Source organism: Durio zibethinus, chromosome 16 (genome assembly GCF_047325235.1).
Source record: "Durio zibethinus cultivar Kanyao isolate XHJ-2024 chromosome 16, ASM4732523v1, whole genome shotgun sequence".
NCBI classification, from domain to species: domain Eukaryota; kingdom Viridiplantae; phylum Streptophyta; class Magnoliopsida; order Malvales; family Malvaceae; genus Durio; species Durio zibethinus.
The window spans coordinates 17,938,243-17,951,032 of NC_143177.1; the positions used below are offsets into that span (position 1 = coordinate 17,938,243).

Here is a 12,790-nt window from a genome sequence, read left to right on the forward strand (position 1 = left end):
ACAAGAAAAAAAAATTAAGAGGCAAAAATATGAAATAAAATAAAAAGAAAAAAGTTTTATAAAAAATTTTAAAACAAAGAAAAAAGTGAAAAAAAAAAAATGAAAGCACTTGAAAAAATAAGTAAAAAAAAAATTTAAAAGGAAAAAGAGTTAATGAAAAATTATAAAAATACAATAGAAAATAACCAACAACGATAAATAAAAAAAAAAGGTAAAAAAATAAAAAAATCGAAAACATTATAAAAATTTATGAAAATATAAATAAAGAATTAAATAAAAAATAATCCAAAATAAAAAATAAAAATAAAATAAGAAAAAAAAATATTAAAGCAAAACAAAAAAGATAAATAAAATATAAAAATATAAAATATAAAAAGTAAGAAAAGCAAAAATAAAAAAAAAAGACAAATTGAATAAAAATTTTAAAAATGAAAGAAAATAACAAAATAGAAAAAAAATATTTTAAAAAATACAAAAAATTGAAAAACGCATAAGAAATAATAAGAAAACAATATAAAAAATCAAAGATAAAAAATTAAAAAAAGAGAAAAGTTAATGCAAAATAAAAATTAAAACCAAAGAAGAAAATGCAACAAAAAAAATAAAAATTTAAAAATGAAAATAGGAAATAAAAAAAAATTTGTGAAAAAATTAAGAAAAGAATAAAAATGAAAAGACAAAAGATTTATGAAAAATAAAAATTCCAAGGAAGTGAAAAAAAATGGAAACAAGAAATAAAAAGAATTTTGTGAAAAAAATTAGAAAAACAAGAAAAAATAAAAAATGAAAAGGCAAAAATATGAAATAAAATAAAAAGAAAAAGATTTTATAAAAATTTTTAAAACAAAGAAAAAAGTAAAAACAAAAAAAAAATGAAAGCACATGAAAAAATAAGTAAAAAAAAATTTAAAAGGAAAAAAAGTTAATGAAGAATTATAAAAAAAACAACAAAAAATGACCAACAATGATAAATAAAAAAAAAGAAAAAATAGAAAAATATAAAAATACAAAACATTATAAAAATTTAAGAAAATATAAATAAAGAACAAAATAAAAAATAAAAATAAAATAAAAAAATTAATGCAAAACAAAAAAGATAAATAAAATACAAAAAATCTAAAATAAACAAAAATACAATAAAAAGTAAAAAAATAAAAAAACAAATTAAAGGAAATGACAAAATAGAAAAAAAATATTTTTAAAAAATACAAAAAATTGAAAAACATATAAGAAATAATAAGAAAACAATACAAAAAATCAAAGACAAAATATTAAAAATGAGAAATTTGATGCAAAATAAAAATGAAAACCAAATAAGAAAATGCATATTATACAATCAAAAATAATAAATAAAATAATAAGTAATAAACAAAATAATCCAAATTGTATTAAATAAAAGATAAATATTATACAATATAATTTTGTTAATTAAATAATTACACGATAAATAAAATAAATTTCAACATAAAATACAAGACGATTTTAATTAGATATCTAATTAGTATACATGCACATAACACCTTTCATTTTTAATGAAATTAAAGTCTCATTCAACAATGTTTAATAATAGGGTGATCTGCATTTAAGTTAAACACAAGCAACATGCCACATATATAGAGAACAGTGCTATTTTAGAAATAAAGATAATCAAACTTGAACTTCATGATTTAAGACCATAATGAACTAATCCTAAAGCAGAAAGATTCAAGGTAAAGACTGTATGCAAAATAAACCTAATCACATCCATTGCTCACAAATCAAACATTATAAATGTTTTAACTCGAAAACCCAAAGATACGAAAGTAGAAGGCCTTTAAGAACCTGAAGAAAAAGTAAAACTAAAGCAACAAAACCTTAACAAGAAAAGACTATAACGAAAGGCCAAAGATAAGAGGTAGTTTTGCATCTCCACATAAATATACAACAATTATATACCAAAGTTAAAAAACAATAGCCACCAACCACATCATAAGTCAAGATGCTTCCAATAATAACAGTGTTACTTAAGAAAACAAAGTCTATATTATAATAAAAAACACAAAATTTTAGCAACTTTAATCAAACTCTTCATGATCTGAAATGTACTAGAACAAGTACAATTATCATCGAAAGTTACCATACAATACAACAAAAATTCTATGCAAGATCATAGACTTTCAAAGTTACCAAATGCACTCATCCTCAGTGCGAGACTGGATTAAGTTTTTGAAATTAAACCTAAGATTACAATTTGTCATGCAACAGAGTTGAACTAGCAAAATAAAAAAATAAAAAATAGAAAACTCAACCATACAAATTTGGAGTACATTGCTATATAATCTCTAATTCCTCTCTCTAGCAAATCGTGTTCGGAGTACACGATCAACTAATTTCCGTATAGACTACTAAATGCAACCACAATTAAGAAAAGTTTACAAAACTACAATCTGTACACAAAAGATAAAACTAAAATTTAAATGAAATGTTAAAGCATAAGAGATCAAATATTAATTGAAGTTCAGATCAAACTCCAGCAAGTCAAAAGCACTACAACAAAAAATTAGACATTAACCAAAAGCTATGGGAATGAAATCTAGAAGCCAACTTGCAGAATAAAACCAACAGACACACAGACAGAAATTTTGAAACTTTAATTCCTTCTATCATGCAAGGTATGCTTGGAGCACATAGCCCACTAAGCTTCAAAGAGACAAACAGATGACAACTAGGCACACTCATGAATGAAGAAACCACAACCCAAGAATTTCTTTTGCAGTAACATTCTCCTAATGCATTCTCAAACTTCATCAAATTAGATGCAATCACAATGAAAAGTTTACAACATCATCAATAACTAAAAAGCCAAGCCAGTGAAACCTAAGAACCTCATCTGTCATGCCACAGAGAGAAAAACAAGAAGAAAACTCCTATACACAGAGCCACACAAATTTTTAATCCTTAAATCCTACACAGTCATACAACCATAATTCCCCTGCAAGTCATTCTTGGACCACACAGCGCATTAAGTTTCATACAGACCATCAGATCACAACCACACTAAAAGAACCCAAGGGAATTTTCCAAAGTAAAGTTACAAAACCCTAATTTATGTAAAAATTTAAAAATGACACAAGAAGAATCCAGAGACAATCTCAATGAAAAAGACATCAACTGAGAGCCTATGACAACATATATTTAGAGTTTCAAAGAATCCAGCAAAAAGAAATAATCTTCCTTTCAAGCATTCAACCACAATGCATATCAAAATTAAATTACAGAAATTGAACCTAGCAAACCAATCTGTCCTGTAACAAATAGAGTGAAACCAACAAAATAAAAACCTCCCTAAACACATACCTACACACACAAGAGGCACAGAAATTGAATTCACTGCTTGAAACACACAAGGAGAAAAACAATAGGAAAACTCCCATACACACAGCTACATAAATTTTTAATCCTTAAATGCTACACAACCATAGAAATTTAGAATCCTTAATTCTCCCTACACTACAAAACAAGGAAACTCCCATACACATTTAGAGTTTCAAAGAATCCAGTAAAAGGAAATAATCTTCCTTTTAAACATTTGACCACAATGCATGTCAAAATTTTCAGAAATTGAACCCAACAAACCAACATATTCTGTAACAAACAGAGTGAAATCAACAAAACAAAAAACTCCTAAAATACACCTACACACATCAGACACAGAAATTGAATTCAGCTAATCATGCAAGCCATTAGCTTAGAGCACACAAAGAGAAAAACAACAAGGAAACTCTCATACACAGCCACACAAATTTTTAATCCTTAAATCCTACACACATACAACTTTAGAATCCTTAATTCTCCCTACACTACAAGTCATTCTTGGAGCACATAGCGCACAAGTTTCATAGAGACCAACAAATCACAAACCACACTAAAGGAAGAACAACCCAAGCAATTTTTCAAAGTAAAATTACAAAGCCCTAATTTATGTAAAAATTTAAAAATGACACAAGAAAAATCCAGAGACAATCTCAATGAGAAAGACATCAACTGAGAGCCTATGACAACATATATTTAGAGTTTCAAAGAATCCAGCAAAAGAAAATAATCTTCCTTTCAAGCATTCAACCACAATGCATATCAAAATTAAATTACAGAAATTGAACCTAGCAAACCAATCTGTCCTGTAACAAATAGAGTGAAACCAACAAAATAAAAACCTCCCTAAACACATACCTACACACACAAAAGGCACAGAAATTGAATTCACTGCTTGAAGCACACAAGGAGAAAAGCAACAGGGAATCTCCCATACACAGCCACAAATTTTTAATCCTTAAATGCTACACAACCATAGAAATTTAGAATCCTTGATTCCCCTACACTACAAAGCAACAAGAAAACTCTCATACACATATTTAGAGTTTCAAAAAATCCAGCAAAAGGAAATAATCTTCCTTCTAAACATTTGACCACAATGCATGTCAAAATTAAGTTTCAAAAATTGAACCCAACAAACCAACCTGTTCTGTAACAAACAGAGTGAAATCAACAAAACAAAAAGCTCCCAAAATACACCTACACACACATCAAACACAGAAATTGAATTCAACTAATCATGCAAGCCATTAGCTTAGAGTACACAAAGAGAAAAACAACAAAGAAACTCCCATACACAGCCACACAAATTTTTAATCCTTAAATCCTACACACATACAACTTTAGAATCCTTAATTCCCTCTACGCTACAAGTCATTCTTGGAGCACATAGCGCATAAGTGTCATAGAGACCAACGAATCACAAACCACACTAAAGGAAGAACAACCCAAGCAATTTTTCAAAGTAAAGTTACAAAGCCCTAATTTATGTAAAAATTTAAAAATGACACAAGAAGAATCCAGAGACAATCTCAATAAGAAGGACACCAACTGAGAGCCTATGACCATATATTTAGAGTTTCAAAGAATCCAGCAAAAAGAAATAATATTCCTTTCAAGCATTCAACCACAATACATATCAAAATTAAATTACAGAAATTGAACCTAGCAAACCAATCTGCCCTGTAACAAATAGAGTGAAACCAACAAAATAAAACCCTCCTTAAACACATACCTACAAACACAAAAGGCACAGAAATCGAATTCAGTGCTTGAAGCACACAAGGAGAAAAACAGGGAAACTCCAATACACACAGCCACATAAATTTTTAATCCTTAAATGCTACATAACCATAGAAATTTAGAATCCTTGATTCCCCCTACACTACAAAGCAACAAGGAAACTCCCATACACATATTTAGAGTTTCAAAGAATCCAGTAAAAGGAAATAATCTTCCTTTTAAACATTTGACCACAATGCATGTCAAAATTAAGTTTCAAAAATTGAACCCAACAAACAACCTGTTCTGTAACAAACAGAGTAAAATCAACAAAACAAAAAGCTCCCAAAATACACCTACACACACATCAGACACAGAAATTGAATTCAGCTAATCATATAAGCCATTAGCTTAGAGCACACAAAGAGAAAAACAAGGAAACTCCCATACACAACCACACAAATTTTTAATCCTTAAATCCTACACACATACAACTTTAGAATCCTTAATTCCCCCTACACTGCAAGTCGTTCTTGGAGCACATAGCGCATAAGTTTCATAGAGACCAATGAATCACAAACCGCACTAAAGGAAGAACCCAAGGAATTTTCCAAAGTAAAGTTACAAAGCCCTAATTTATGTAAAAATTTAAAAATGACACAAGAAGAATCCATAGACAATCTCAATGAGAAAGACACCGAGAGCCTATGACAACATATATTTAGAGTTTCAAAGAATCAAACAAAAGGAAATAATCTTCCTTTCAAGCATTCAACCACAATGCACATCAAAATTAAATTACAGAAATTGAACCTAGCAAACCAATCTGCCCTGTAACAAATAGAGTGAAACCAACAAAATAAAAACTTCCCTAAACACATACCTACACACACAAGAGGCACAGAAATTGAATTCACTACTTAAAGCACACAAGGAGAAAAGCAACAGGAAATCTCCCATACACACAACCACATAAATTTTTAATCCTTAAATGCTACACAACCATAGAAATTTAGAATCCTTAATTCCCGCTACACTACAAAACAACAAGGAAACTCCCATACACATTTAGAGTTTCAAAGAATCCAGCAAAAGGAAATAATCTTCCTTTTAAACATTTGACCACAATGCACGTCAAAATTAAGTTTCAGAAATTGAACCCAACAAACCAACCTATTCTGTAACAAACAAAGTGAAATCAACAAAACAAAAAACTTCCAAAATACACCTACACACACATCAGGCACAGAAATTGAATTCAGCTAATCATGCAAGCCATTAGCTTAGAGCACACAAAGAGAAAAACAACAAGGAAACTCCCACACACAGTCACACAAATTTTTAATCCTTAAATCCTACACACATACAACTTTAGAATCCTTAATTCCCCCTACACTGCAAGTCGTTCTTGGAGCACATCGCGCATAAGTTTCATAGAGACCAACGACTCACAAACCACACTAAAGGAAGAACAACCCAAGGAATTTTCCAAAGCCCTAATTTATGTAAAAGTTTAAAAATGAAACAAGAAGAATCAAGACAATCTCAATGAGAAAGACACCAACTGAGAGGCTATGATATTTAGAGTTTCAAAGAATCCAGCAAAAGGAAATAATCTCCCTTTTAAGCATTCAAGCCCAATGCATGTCAAAATTAAGTTTTAGAAATTTAACCTAACAAACAGAGTGAAACCAACATAACAAAAAACTCTCAAAATACGCCTACACACACAAGATGCACAAAAATTGAATTCACCTTATACTGCAAGCCATTTGCTTAGAGCACACAGCCCATACAGATAATCTTCTTTTTAAGCTGCAATTTCTATCCTCGTCAAAATTAAGTTTCAGAAATTAAAAGAAAGAAACCATTCTATCCTACAACAAAAAGATTGTAACAAACAAAACAAGAAACTTGCAAAATATACATACACAAAAGGCACAGAAATTGAATTCCTCCTTATCATGCAAGCTATTCGCTTAGAGCAAACAACTACTAAATAATATCCACACTTAAGAAGTCACAATTAAGGGGTTTTTCAAAAAGTTAAATTCCAAAAACTAAACTAATATAGATAAATGTGTCACAAGAAAAATCAAAACTTGACATAACAAAGCCTCAATGAGAAAAAAACGAAAACTATGAATGGCCAAAGATGATAACTAACTCCAATAACAAAAGAGGCAAGGAATCTTCCTTTTAACACTCAACCTTTGGGTTTGGTGGTACTTAGTTTCAGAAATTAAACCTAAGAAATTAATCCATCAAGCAATAAAGTTGAACCAACAAAAAATAACTAACTCCTAACATGCACAACACACAGCTATACAAATTTGAATCTCTAATTCTTCCCATCTTTGCAAGCTTGCAAGCACACAATCCATTGAGCTCCATAAAGACTACCAAATAACAATCATACTTACGAAACCACAATCCAAAGATTTTTTCAAAAGCAAAATTACAAAACTCAACTCATGTACACAAAAAATGAAAAAATGAAACAAGAAGAATCTGATATAACAAAATCTTAATGAGAAAAGATATCGACATAAATGCTTAGGAATATTATGTTTCCATTTCAAAGAGCCAAATAACAAGAGAAAGCTTCATTCAAAGTCACGTCCCATTCTAAAATCAGCAAGATGTGATATAACAAGTCCATACCACTTAAGTTAAATGCAATTGTCATGGAACCAAATAATCTTAGTGGACCAAAACCGAACATGAAAACAAAATCTCAACAAGAAAAGACATCTATAGAGATGCTTAGGGATATTATTGTTTCCATTCAACGTGTCATATAACAATTACATACTAGTTGAGTTAAACACAATTGTCATGCCATAGGATAATTTTAGTGTTTCCCCCAAGTATAACTATAACAATGCTATTTGAGAAATAAAAATAGAACTTGGGGGACATGCAACAACTACAAAAAAAGCAAGCCAAAACTGATCAAAACCAATGCAGCAAGTAAACAAAATGAAGATATGGATAGCTAGCAAATAAAGTAAAAGTAAAGCAATAAGAAATGAATAAAGCAACAGCTAGCCACATTCATTACCAACTCATTTTACTGATTGAACAACCCCAAGCTCACAAATAAAGTATTATAACCTTAACCTAAACTCAAAACCTCCAATATATCCTAAATAAATTAAACCCAATACAACCCTAAGATAATTATCCATTACTTTCTAAATAGAAGGCCTTATATTGTTAAAGACTAACCCTAACCTTAAGACAACATTAACTTACTTTCTCAATGAATAATCATAACATAAGAAAAACTCAATGAGAACACACATCTAATAAAAGACGAAAAAAGACACGTATTTAGAGTTTTAGAGAATACAATATGAAACGAGGTAAGCTTTCTTTTGAAGTGGCATATCATTCAACATATGGTATCGCAAAGCAGTAGCCTCGATAAGTTCCTTTGGAACCAAAAAGAAAAATCCATTAAAAAAATTACATTTGTTCTGTGAATATCCCACTACTTTACAACCAATGCCATAAATAAACATGATGAAAATATTGGTATTTGTACTCACCTAGATAACCTCTCCCCATTTTAGTATCATTAATGCAAAAATTAATAGATTTCTATGAGCAAAACATTAAATGATAATTGATCTTCCTAAAAAAGTAATTTCTCAATGATAATTACAAAAATCCTATACCATCAAAAAAATCCAAAATACTAACATCTATTGATTGGCAAATGCTAAAAGAGATTTTAATCAAACAAGAATATTTACAATTAAGGCTTAGGGCAAATACTAAAGGCCATCGTCTGCTTTATTCTTCAAGGTAAGACATAATTAAGGTCTTTTTGATTAAGTTGCAACATCAAATCTTTATCTTATAATTGAAAATTAACTACAAAAGCTCTTCTAGTGCACTGGTTTGGGACATGAATGGGCCAAGATTTAAAAATTTTAAGGGCTTAATTTTTTAATTTCCAAGAGGTGAGATTGGACTTGAATCATGAAAAGCAACTAATGAATATTTTAACATAACTTTTGCATTTTTTTTCATCCTTTCTCTAATTTTCTTCGCCAGGTTAATAACTTTAGCCATGACACATAAGTATGCACATTTAAGATTCTTCTGAATCCATCTTATCAGTTGTAATCATCTACATCATTGGTTTATACCCACTAGAAAAATTTCACGGTCAATGGGTAAATTAGGCCACAGGGTATGCTTCACCGTGCAATTGAACTCTCAATTAGATTCATATATGAACCATTAATGATAAAATTGTCAGTATGACTATAGCCGAAAGAAATCAACTCACCACCCAAAGCAGAGTCCGTGGCTTTAGAGTGGTTATATTGTCAGTAACCAGCTCAAATCCTTGAGGGGCATCAACTATCTCTACAATGGTCATTGCACCAAGCAAGAAAAAACAAATTCAGCAGATGCATGTTTCAGCTCTGAAACAGCTAAATCAGTCGAAGGAGCCTACAAATGTGAATGGCCCAAGCATTATTACACAAGTATTAACAGATAAAGGTGGAAATAAATAAGAAAATGATAAAAAAAAAAATTTCCGTACAGAAGTCAGATGCATCAGCATAAATAGACCATAGAATTCCATTAATAAAGGGAGATAGTCATAGTAACCATTTGCAGAATTCTTAGTGATGGTAACAAACCACATACAAACACAAACTTTGGCTCTCCCAATTGACCATGGGGGTAGGTACCTAGTTTTGCTATCTTAATTCATTGCTAGGGTAGTTCCTTGGAATTGGTTTAAATTAGAGATGCTCCCTCCTTTAAATGGGAAGTGGGCTCCAACATAAATTAAAAATAAAGGATATTAAATTGCAATGATCACTTCATAAAAAGACAAGCCATTGCTCACCAAAAAACATAGACCAATAAAACTAGTAGATCAGGAAATAAGTTTAGAGCCCAAGCATCCTGTATTTCATTAACTCTTGAATGAATAACGGGTCATAAGGCCACCACCAATGAACATGAGAGAAACAGGTGGAAACCTGACATAATACCAAATAAAGCATCCAATACGCAACAGAATTTTGTGTTTTCATCCCAATTTATGAGAATGATAAATATGATGCAAACTACAAGAAGAGGGACAGCAAAAAAACACAGTCCAATCCTAAACATCTGAGAATCATTCTTACCCCTATGCTCCTTACCACCCATAAACTCACAGCCATCAACAATCTATTCCACTTTTATTGAAGGCTAGAAATTCTTCAAAGATAATGCCTGCATATCCTATTACAAAAAGCAATGCCATAGAAATATGCATTACGAAATTAGATCAAATTAAGAAAGGCTTCTGTCCATAATACAAGAATATACAAAATATTGGCCAAAGATGAAAAAATGATTACAACCTACAAAGAAAGGATTGCACAAGAAATTAAAGATAAACCTGGATGTTGGTAACCCATGATAGGTTAATTGCCACAGCCCCTGCTAAAGCTGCTGTGAAAACACCAATAGTTTTCAACAAATTAGTCTTTGGCTGGTAAGTAACTTCAAAATCTAACGAGCTAGCTTCATCAACTCAACATAAAGGATCACAAGGTCCAGAGGTTGAGGTCAGCTCCTGTTGATATGCAAAGGTTATTTCAGTGTGTGGAAGAACCCAAAAATGAAGAAACACAGACACTGCCGTTTTGCTATGATGGTTGGTTTTTATAGCAATTTGGAGAATGCTTTCTAAACAGCCTTTTGAGTAATCTTCCCTCATAAAGAGGATCATTACTCAGCCTCAATCCTGCCAATGAAGGATGAGAAACCAAGAAGAGTCATTTGAAAAATGTTCCTAGCCTTTAGGATTCAGCATTTTTTACACAATGAGGCTACTTTCAGGACTTGAACTTGCTCATTTGAGCCCCTCAGCCAAAATCTTTTATATTACACCAGACTGTCTCCTAATCAACCCTCATATATCTAACTAAATCAATCTTATTTCTGAGCTAAACATCTGCAAAAGGTAATTTCCAATAGCAATAGCTTGAAATTCTATCAAATTATTTGACCTCCTCATTAACCAAGATAAAATCTTCAAATGTATGAACTAGCAGCACAGGCAAATGGGTACCCTTAAACAGGAGTACTTATAAGCAAGACAATAGATGACAAAAGACACAAAACGAAATCAAAAAGCACTCACCCAAATCATAAATCAATGAACATGCAAATGAGTACTCGTAAAGATAAAATTTTTCATAATGGCATAGTGATGAAAAGAACAAAAACCTCAAGCTGCTTTTCATTGTTGGGTTGAACTTTTTGTTGCCGTGCAATAACTTTCGTTATGGGTTTTACCTAGAGTCATAATTGTTGTTATATTATTACATTATAATATAAATCAAATTAAGAATTTTTTTTATTGAAAGAAAAAAAGAACAATACTAATTTTTTTACTTGAGATACTATAACTAATTCAAGGTATGGATCCAATCTATGACTAAAGTTATAAAAGGGATGCACTCATTCTTTTTGGTTTCTAACCTTTGGTGACATGGCTAACCAGTAAGGCGGGGGATTGCAAATCCCTTATTCCCCGGTTCAAATCAGGTTGTTGCTTGATCAACAAAAAACTTGGAACCCTATATTCTGCTTTGCTCATATGACTCAAAAAATTTTCTCTAGCAAAAACAAGTGCAAGAAAAGGACTCTTGATACTTTCTTGATTATAAACTTAGCAAGGTTTTGTCTTCAAAAATGTTGTAAATCCTTACGTCTAGGATTCAAGGAAAAATTAGAGTAGGGGAGGGGAATTAAATACTAATTTAATCACATACATATCAATTAGATCAACAAATGAATCAACAACAGCCTCTTATTTGAACTCTAAAACTCTCTTTTGTATTCATATACAAATGAAATTGAAAAACAGATTGATTAACATTATTTGAAAAAATCATAAAGTTCATAACGAACTTAAAATCATTGTGCATATCAAAATGACTAGTATTATTATTACTCATTATTAAAATTCACATTCAAAAAGAAGAGAGAAAATAGCATTTCTATTTATATTCTTTCCTTTTTTTTATTCCATTATAGAACTCTAGCGGAGAAAACACACAACGTGCTCGATGAAAAATTCTATTTTTCTTTAATTTTAATCTATTCAATGAAAGATTGAAACATGATAATTTTTTGCTAATTCCCTATGGACATCATATCTAGATAGATGAAATACATTATTAGATAACTATAGCTGTGTAATAACTTTTGTTCTGGGGTTTACATAGAATCATAATTGTTGTTATATTATTATAATATAATATAAATCAAATTAAGAAATTTTTTTTTATTGAAAAAAAGAACAATACTAATTTTTTACTTGAGATACTATAACTAATTGAAGGTATGGTTCCAATCTATAACTAAAAAGGGGATACACTCGTTTTTTTTGTTTCTAACCTTTGGTGACATGGCCAACCAGTAAGGCGAGGGACTGCAAATCCCTTATTCCCCGGTGCAAATCAGGTTGTTGCTTGATCAACAAAAAATTTGGAACCCTATATTCTGTTTTGCCCATATAACTCGAAAAATTTTCTCTAGCAAAAGCAAATGTAAGAAAAGGAATCTTGATACTTTCTTGATTATAACCTTAGCGAGGTTTTGTCTTGAAAAATGTTTTAAATCCGTACATCCAAGATTCAAGGAAAAACTAGAGTAGTGGAAGGGAATCAGATAGCCCCTCCCCTAT

The 12,790-nt window shown here is 30.5% G+C and overlaps 1 long non-coding RNA gene across 1 annotated transcript; it reads right to left on the minus strand.

Moving 5' to 3' along the window:
- Positions 1-1,371: 1,371 nt before the first annotated feature.
- Positions 1,372-11,319, minus strand: LOC149514381 (uncharacterized). The gene is made up of 3 exons (XR_016328625.1): positions 10,493-11,319; positions 10,236-10,332; positions 1,372-9,543 (listed from the first exon to the last, which is right to left on the minus strand). It is a non-coding gene; the product is annotated as an uncharacterized LOC149514381 (long non-coding RNA).
- Between the last annotated feature and the right edge of the window lie 1,471 nt (positions 11,320-12,790).